This window comes from Chaetodon auriga, chromosome 1 (genome assembly GCF_051107435.1).
Source record: "Chaetodon auriga isolate fChaAug3 chromosome 1, fChaAug3.hap1, whole genome shotgun sequence".
NCBI lineage: Eukaryota > Metazoa > Chordata > Actinopteri > Chaetodontiformes > Chaetodontidae > Chaetodon > Chaetodon auriga.
Window position 1 is genome coordinate 12,747,614 of NC_135074.1, and position 9,955 is coordinate 12,757,568.

A 9,955-nucleotide genomic window follows, 5' to 3' on the forward strand; every position below is an offset into this window, starting at 1 on the left:
GCAGACTCAATGTGTTGGTAGCATAGTATTGTTCATAATGAACACTGCTGTGGAGATACAATAAAGGGTATCACATGATGAATAAATGTGGTGAAATTTAAAGGTTGAACATCCTTTTCTGTTGGCTTCTCAACCTGGCAACCCTGGAGATCACTGCCCTCAAAATCAGTGCAGCTGAACCACAGATATGTAGTTTTTGTTGTTGTTGTTGTTGTTTTTTTTAAATTTCACGCATTATTCTTTGTCAAAATCTACATTAACCTGCATTACCCAGAATGCAACTCGGACACTGACAATTAGGTTGAAGATTCGGGTGTGTTATGCTAGAAGCAGAAAGCTCAGGTCGAGTAGTCTTCTCTTGTAGTCTTTAGACCCAACCAATTTGACTCAAGTGACATCACTTGAGGCAGTTTAGCAGACTGTGTGGAACTTCCACTGGAGTCACAAAAGGCTTTGTGAAATATTTTTCACATATGCAGTGGTGCTGCCCAAAACCTGTAAACAGACTTAAACAGATGTGTAGATGTCATTATATTATATTAAGAAGAAATAGAAAATACTCGCTGTCAACACCATTCAGGTCTTTGAAGACTCGGTTACTCCTCCAAAAGCTCTACAGACGTCTTTCCAAACACGTCAGTCTGTCTGTTTAAAGCAAGGATTTTGGTTTAAAACTTTCTGCAAGCATAATCTCTGCCCTAAACCAAAAACCAAGGCCAAACAAACAGAAATGATACTGTGGCTTAGCCAGTGCTGAGAGTATACAGTATGACCTGCTCATCATATTTGCATGAATATGTAACTGTAGGCACTGTGGAGCTGAGCGTTAGCATAAAGCTTTGAGGTCTGTAGCCGAAGAGGATAAACATATTTATTCAGCCCTTCCTCATCTCTGGCTTCAGGAAAACGCTGATCCATGTGTAGGGAAATGCAGTTTCGCTGGTTTTGTGAAGCAGCATAATTGTGCCTGTCGAGGCGCTTGCCGCTCCCACACCATCAATAGACAATACAAGAGAAGAACAGATGCAGCTTCTGCAGTACAATGGACTCTGACAACATGGAATTACAGCCTCTGCAGCTGAAAAGTGGCTTTTTATTCTTGTGCTCCTGGGAATGGCAATGAAGGGCGGGACATACATTGAATAATGGCATCGATTCTAATACAAAGATGCAAGTGGCAAAAAGGAGGCAAAGCTAGCATCTGGACTGACCCGTCACTGCTGAATCTCCTCCCAATCTACAAGAAACAAACAAACATTCAGAAGAAGAAACCCAGCGGGGAGATAAATACTGGATGTGAGATGATTCATGTTGGGATCGAGGCATGTGATACATCAGCCTTTGGACTATCCAAAAACCGCATAGCCTCTGAGGAGCTTATATTATGTTACGCAGAGCTGTGTGTTCATGCATGTGGGCCTGTGCTGAGCTCAATGAACAGCTGTGAGGCAGGCTGCAGGTGAAAGATGAGTCAAGTCCTAGGGGGAGACATCAATCATTGATGGACTGACACATCTGAGAAGAAAGACAGAGGGAGACAGAAGGAGAGCCAGGAGAGAGCAGACAACAAACACACTCTTGCCCTGTTGAGTTCCGACCTCGCCGAGAAGCAGGAGAGTCATCGCTGTCCAGCCCAGCCCAGCCCATCCCAGCCATATGAATCCAGTCAGCCCAGAGGGGGAAAAAGGATGTGATGCAACATATGACGGAGCCTCGGACAATAAATACAGTCACTTTCCAGAAACACACGTCATATCCTGTACTTAAGCATCATTTTTTTTATAGATCCCTTGGTGCCTTCTGGTGTTTGAGGATAAAGACGCATTGATCTACATGTTACACAATTAAACTACCGTGAAATGTCAGAGCAGACGTAAGATTCATGTTTAGCCGCTTAGTTGGTCTATGATGACCACACAGAGCAATACATGCATAAGATTTAATGTTGGTCACATTCACCACTTTGTGAAACATGATATTACTACACAGTTACATTTTGGTTTTACTTATCTTTGGGCAGGGTGTCCCAACTTTTTTGGAATCAGGGAGTATTTTAGTTTTATTGCTTTGTATGTTTTGTAATTTTTGGATCTATTTTATGTGATGTTATCAGAGGGTCAATGCAAAAGTGTCATTGCTCTGAATGCTCTTGATGGCCTTCCCTAACTTGAATGTTACTCATTCAGTTTCCCCACAGTTTCTTTAATTGAAGGACACTGCAAATAAAATCATAGTTTCCGAGGCACAAAACAGTTCTCATGTGGCACCATTAAAGTCACATTTCAGCCAAAGTGACATTTAAGACATCTTTGACCTCACAGATTCTGACATCGTGAAGTGAACATCCCAGCAAAGTGGGAGAATTAAAATGGCTTAATGCACCTTTTTACAGAGGAGAGGAATAATAACCATCACCGCCCACAATAAAATCAAGGAGATGTGACCAACAAGGCCACAGAGACCATTTTGCTTCTCTTTAATGAATACAATTGGTCTTTAAGAGCTGAAGTGAGTCAGAGCTAACAGGATGTGCTGAAGCATCATCCCAGGCTGATCTTTTGACCGGCTAGATACTGGATAACCTTTGACTGATGGGATTCGATTGATACATAAGAGCATGTGTGGAACTATCACACAGGAATGTGTCTTTGTGACATATGAGTCAGTGGCCAGTGACATCCTTTAATGACGCCTGGTTAAAGCATTTCCTTTCCTGTCCACTTTTAAGTGCTATCTCTACAAAGCCTTTATGTCAGTTCTACTGAAATACTGAAAAACCAAAAGATTGCAAAAGGATAGAAATTAAAGGACGGCAAATTAAAAACTCAAGGGAGGCAAAAACTAAATTACAACATGCAAGGTGAAATAAGCTTTCCTCTCTATCCAAAGATCTTTGTTTTTCTCCATTAACAGCTGAATGATAGCACCGGCAGGTTGTGCAAATTCCTTCAGACACTTGAGATCTCCTGAGTATGAAGTGCAGCTGCAGTCAGTCAGTCCAGAGCCCCATCTCATATTTTTAGCCATGTGGTAAATGTGGCCTCTGTGACACTTCGCTTGCCTGCTGCAAGTTCTTACCAGCTCTTCACTGCCTTCTACTTATGAAACAATAAAGAACTGGAAACAGAGCAGCTCTTGTCAGACCAGACCAACAGTTTTTATTATTAACTTGTCCTTAACATAATTAGAAAGCTTGATTAAAGGTTCGCCAAAACTACAAAAACTGTGCTTTAACTAACACAAAGGGGAAAGCCCTTTGTTTTAGAAGAATAAATATTAATTGTAGTCCAAGCCCTAAATCTATGTTTGCTTGTTGTTTTAAGAGGCGTGAAAAACAGTGGCACCTTCCATAGAACAATAACTATGGACGTGTTTACTGTAGCGCCATATGTTACCTTGCGTTTAATATACATATTTACAATCCGTTCTTCATGCTCGAAATAATCTGAGTACAGATCATCCATCAGTGGAGGCCATCTGTTTCCATTGGTTTGGTATCAAAGGTGCCATAGAATGAATATGCTTGATATGAGTGCGTTAAAAAGGTTGTTTTCCCACCACAAGAGAACCACAAAAAAGAGATGTGAATATATCATTGACTGATGAATTGCAAATAAAATGCAACACCCTTCATGATAGAAAGTATAAAGTCCATGAACTATAGCTTAACCTTAGTTCAAGCCACCTGCAGCGATGAAACCCTCAGGTTAGCATCTCATCTCACTTTCAAATTGCAACGATCTCCATCTCTTCTCTTACGTGCCAAAGACTCATCCTTTATGTCAAAAGGTGAATTCAGAAGAAAGTTTTCAACAAGTCAGATGGATACAGGTGGGTGGATTTCCCCCAGTCTGAGTGTCTACATCAAACGGAGGCAGCACCTGTGCTAGCCGCTCACCTCAGGCTATAAAACACTCTTTTTCAAGGAACGAGGGAGAGAAACCTTACAGGTGCACAGCTTACATCCTCCCATCCACCAAATCACAAGACCTGTTATCAAAGCTTTGTACAGGAGCCGGATAGACACGAACAACCTCACTGAAATGTCTTTTCTCCCAGACCAACGAGATTGTTTTCTCACATATAAGCCGTTCTCTGTTTTCAGGGAGGCGTGCGCGTCCTCAGAGTGTTCAGCTGGACAAGGATCAATAAGCATGTGAAGTCCTTCGGTTTTTGCTGCATTCAGAAAAATGTAATACTGCACATAATGCATCATATTGCCTGTTTGACGTTACTTCCAGCTGTTGTTTTCTCACTAGAGTCCTTAAAGGGGAAGTCCACCAATTTTACACATCAAAGTCTGCTTTCATGTCGGGGGGGGGGGGGGGGGGGGTACAGCTGCATATATGAAAAACGTATGAAGCATTTTGTGCTCCAGCTCCAGAGTGAAGCTGATAAATATCCTCAAGTGATGTCACTCGAGTCAGAGTCAGAGACGCGTCTGAAAATGAAAAAAAGTTTTGGGGAGTTACAGAGAAGTGATCTCATCAGACCGCTCCTCATGTCTGCTCCAGGCTAGCAGCTCGAGGCTACATTAGCACCTCTCACTCAAGTTGTGTTGTGGGTAATGTGGGCGCCAGGGTTTGACGAGGAATAAGAATGTATGGAATAAAAAAAGATTCATTGATTCCACTGCAATGATTTTGATCCTTTTTTAAACTGTCCAAGTGAATGTCCATCACATTTTTTTCTTCATTTGCAAACCCATCATCAACTCACACTCTACACACACACAGACTGGGGACAATGATTTACTTTATGGGGGCTTTTTGTCCCCATAAGGAAGATGAGTCCCCACAATGTGACTGTGTAAACAGAGTGACTGATGAGCCTGAGTGATTCATGTCCACACACACACACACATACACACACTCACACTCACACACACACAGTCTTTAATGGTGAATTGGTGTGTAAACATGCTCAGAATCAATGAGCCATTTCTCATTCATAGACGGGTTTAGAACATAAAGACTCTAAATGAATGAGCAGAGATTCAGATTCTCCTCTTCTCTTTACTCTCTCTTCTATTAGGGCACCAACAGGAACTGTTGCTGTGGTCAGATGCTCTCTCCTTGTTGTGTAGAGCAGCCTGCAGCCTCACATTGGTGTACCTGGGGATGTTTCTCCACATTTCTATTCTACTGCCAGTGTTTTCATTTTGGCTGGCTAGAATCGACCACACTCACTTTGTGTTGTTATTTGCGCCGTCATTCACACATCTATGTGGACCAACTCAATGAATATATTTGGAATAATTAAGAGGACATCTAATGTATCGTACTGGAGGGAAGCACAACCTCAGCATTATAAACTGGTGATCAGTTGAATGGTTTACCTGCATTCATTCATTCAGAAATCTACATCTTCTGTGGGACATTCTACAAATGCAAGTTTAGGAGGAAAACAACAACTTCATAAGTGTGCTGATTTTCCGATTAATGACAACTTGATCATTTACAACATCAATCAGCCCACCCACAACCTGATTAATACACATCTGCCTTGTCCTCTTACCTTAGTAGAAAATATATATTATATCATATAATATATATAATATTATATTATTATATTTCTCCTTTTTCATGCAGCTCTAATGCCATTTAGTAGAGCAGTCAGTGTTCTGGTGTCACTATCTGGAATCAGTGAGACTGGATAAACTGAAATCTGGCTGGTTTCAAATGACTGTTCTGATTTGAAAAATACCTTTAAAGATATTTCAGAGGAAATCTATGAATATATTACATTAGATGAAATGCATAACAGACAGTTTCAAAATATCCAGATTTTTTTTTTTTCTTTTTTTTTTCCGGCAATGCTCTGACACTGTGTTGAACTGGGAGGGAATGCCGTGGGCCCGGACAGGTTTTATGCTTGTTTTAACAAGTGGAAATGGTCAGTAGAGTCTGAAAGGAAAAAAGTGGCACAAGAACAATGAAGTGTTTGGTGGTCCGGCTTCCATGCTGATTAAAAGTGCAGTTTTCAAGGAAACTTGACGGGTCAGTGCCTCAAACACAGCATCTAATGAGGATATCCTTCACAGACATGAACACATTTCCAACATGTAAAATGGAAAAAGTTACATTAGCGACAATGCAGCACACTGTTGGTCTGTCAACGAGCAGAGTACAATAACACACTTTGCGTGAAATAACAATTATTGCTTAAAGGTGTAATCTGTACATTTTTTACTTAATCAGACTTAATCTTTGATATTGTTTTGTGTAGGGTATTTTTCTGTAATACTCATTCCATGTCTTTAAATTCAGTGATGGCCTTTTTTTATACAGTAGTTTTTATTGTTAGTGGCAGACTATGCCATTCCAGCACTAGATTTAAACTGCCTTTAAACGCAGGAGCGATTCGCAGGAAGCAAAGCAGCATGTAATCTAGGGTAATAACAGCCTCATTGTTTACTGTTCACTGTCTGCGCATCATGTCAGAGCAGTGTTACACATTGCACGTCAAAAGTGTTCAACTGGCAGAACAGGGAGTGGCTTTTACTATGAAAAGCAACAGGAGACAAAATGTTTTTGTCAATGATGTAAGCTGTAACCAGGACCATTCATCATAGTTTAATTATGCTATAGATTAGTGTTATTTATCAAGCTGCTTGTAATCTAAACTGAGAGAACCTGCAGGAAAAGAGGCTCACACTGAGATATTTTCAGATTCAAAGAAGAACAGAAATAGACTTGTGGACAGCGGGACAAATTAGTGATTGGATTGCTCCTTGTTCAATTTGTTCAGAGTCTGTGTTTACTACAGAAATTACTCCAGCAATTAGACGGTAGCTGGACTATCAGCTACTCTGTGTTACACACTCAGTGTTTGTCAGAGTGTGTGTGACAGAGCAGAGGTCTAGTTGTTCTGGAAGACAAAAGGCCCACCGTCTTGTCTGTCATGCATATGTTGGCTGACATTACACATTTCCAACTTAGTCCACATGATGAGTTTGTGTTATTTCTGGCTGTACACTCAGAAACTCCAAAATGTGCATACCATATTGACTCAAAAGCTCAGACACGCTGTATTGTGCCATAACTGAGCATCATTTGATTTATCTCACCTGGTGAATGATGTAACCACATTTTAAGACTGGCCAGTGCATCATAAATCAAGCACTTCATGCACTCAAGTAATCAAATCAGTATTCAAGAGAATGTTCAGATATATTTTTCCTCAAGTGCTGTTCATCTTGTGACGGAGTGGGAGTGTACCGCAGTCTGCAGTCATCAAGGAAGTCTCACTTTTGACCACATAGATCATTTCAGTGTTAAGCATTGTTCTCTGACTCTGTCTTCAAGTGTTTTAGTTTGTTTTTCATTATTCAAAAGGTACGAATGCAGCAGCCATAGTAGACCTCCATGCTGGCACCTAGTCTGCATGTGTTGACGTTATTACCCAGTTGTCGATAAAGACGTGTGTCCCCTCTCCTCGTCTGTCTGTGGACAGTCTGTCTGCACCCTCTCATGGATTTATCACTGTGCGCTCCTGAACAAACCTAACTGGTGCTGTGTATGCTGAAATAGGCACAAGAACCTGGTTCAGTGGGCTGTGGGGCAGCATGTCATGTCGGAGGAGGATGCCACTGTGTTAATTACTGGTCTCTCATCAGGGGGTGAGAACAACCTCAGCTATATTAAACCCCTCGCTGGAGTGGGATCCTTGAGACACTCTGACCCCACCGAGGCATTCACACTGTTGTCATAGTTCACATTCCTACAATCCTGTGGAATGTGTGTGTAACATCTTCCAGTAAATATTTTGGACATTTTGGAAAGAAACATAGATAAGGATATTGATATGCACAGACTTATATGTTTGTACCATTTGCAGCTGCATCTGCGCCTCCATGCACATCTGTCCAGAACACAGGAAGAATGCTCTCTGTTTTAAATGCTTCATGACAACACAGGATATTTCTTTGAAAGAGGCTCTTACGCAACAGCTTGTGCATTCTCTGGGGATTTGGTTTGAATTTGAACATGTGAACTTCAGTTGCCCCAACACGCCCTGCATGTACATCTCTGGAAAGCACTGAAGGCTTGGAGTGAGCTGTCAGAGGACGAATGAAGTAATACTGTTACACCCCTATAAAAACATGCTGTCAAGTAAATGGGAAAACAGAGTACTACACTGCCTCGAATGAATAACAAACACATGGCAGCCCGGGGTTAAAATCCACTGGTGTAACAAACTGCGCACGCTGGGCTCTTTCATTTCTTTATGCCCTCTCAAATTTGTGCAATTAAATATGACATGACATTAAGTGTTTGATAAGTATTGTCTTCGAGGTGAGCTGGGTCAAGTTGATTACAGCTGATACATATTAATTTTAAAGTCTAAGCAAGGGACGAGAAAGACTCCTTTCTGTTTTCATTGTAAGAGTAATGTCTTTATAAATAATTGTAGAGCAAAGTTAACAGTGTACAGCCATGCTAGCAGCTCACTGAGGCTATAGTCAGGCACAACTTTGAGCTAAATGCTCATGTCAGCATGCTAACTTGCTCATACTAAACGTGTTGATGTCAAGTAGGTACATGTTCACCATGACATGTTCACCATCTTAGTTTGGCATGTTTGCATGCTAATTAGCACAAAAAACAAAGCAGGTATTTAGTGATAAACCAAAGTATTGGGCATGTGATGATGGGGGGAAATGAAAGGAACCACCAGGAATACTACGGTTTATCCTGAGGGGGGCATGAATGAGTTGCAATCCACCCAAGAGCTGGTGCGATATTTCACTAAAAGCCAGAAATATCAAGCTACTGATGGCATTAGAGGAGAAGTAAAACCAGGAGGATTCATCCTCTGGGGGCCATCAATGTGCAAAATGTAAGAGCAATCCCTCCAGCAGGTGCTGAAATATTTCTGATGAACAATAGCGCATCTGGTCCTAAAGCTAGACGTGAATCAAGGCTCTGATCTATTATGTAATTAAGAGGCGAACCAGGTTGCTCAATTATCACTGACTTCACAAATTGGTTTGTGTGCTCAAAATTGCACTTTGAGTATTTTACAATCATGCAAATTAATTTCCCTTTTATCATACTTCAGGTATGCCGCACAAACCCGCCCACATTCCCGTTATTCTCTGTCCCAAAATCCATCCTGCATCCACTGTCAGTGACGTGCTTCACATTTGGCTTGCAGATGACATCATCACTGGCTGTGTTATGTGGAGTTTCAGACGAAAATTACGCTTGATCACAAAACAGGTCTCAACTAGCTGAGGCTGTAACAAGCAGCACATGGCAAATTCTCTCCCTGATGTATTTTCCCCATTTAAAAGAATATCTGTTTCAGATTAATCATTGTGCAACGTGTTTCTCAGTCCGAGAAAACAAATGCGGCCATAAACTCTACACTCACCACACTGTTCTTGCAGCACTCTGGAAATACTGTACTTACAGGATGGACACTGCTACAATTTGCTGATAAATGTACTTTGAATAAACAGCATTGGCAAATAAGAATCTGCTTTAGTGTCTTATTGTGTTTGTTGCTGTTTGTGTTTGTGTGTGACAGAGAGGGAGAGAGAGAGAGCACAGTAAATAGTGGACTGTCCAAAGTGATGAAGCAGATGGTAATCACAGTCTAGACAGACAGGGCAGAGAGGAGGTAGGCGAGGAGGAGATGGGCCTTGCTGTTAAATCAACCACCCACAGGAACAACATTTTTAAGCCGTTTTCAAAGACGCCACAGCACAGATTTCTGCAATGCGAAAAGCAGGCAGTCAAATTATCGTGGTAGCGCATCATGATGAACCAACAGTACCAGACTGGAATATTAATATGCTGGCATGGAAAAAAAGCAGTGTATGTTTATGTAAGTAAAAGCGTTTGCTGCGCATTACCTTACATACAGCACTTTTTCTGCCAGCAGATGAAAGAAAGAAGAAGCATATGACTGTGAGAAATGATGTGAGAAAGCCTCAAATGGCTGGAAG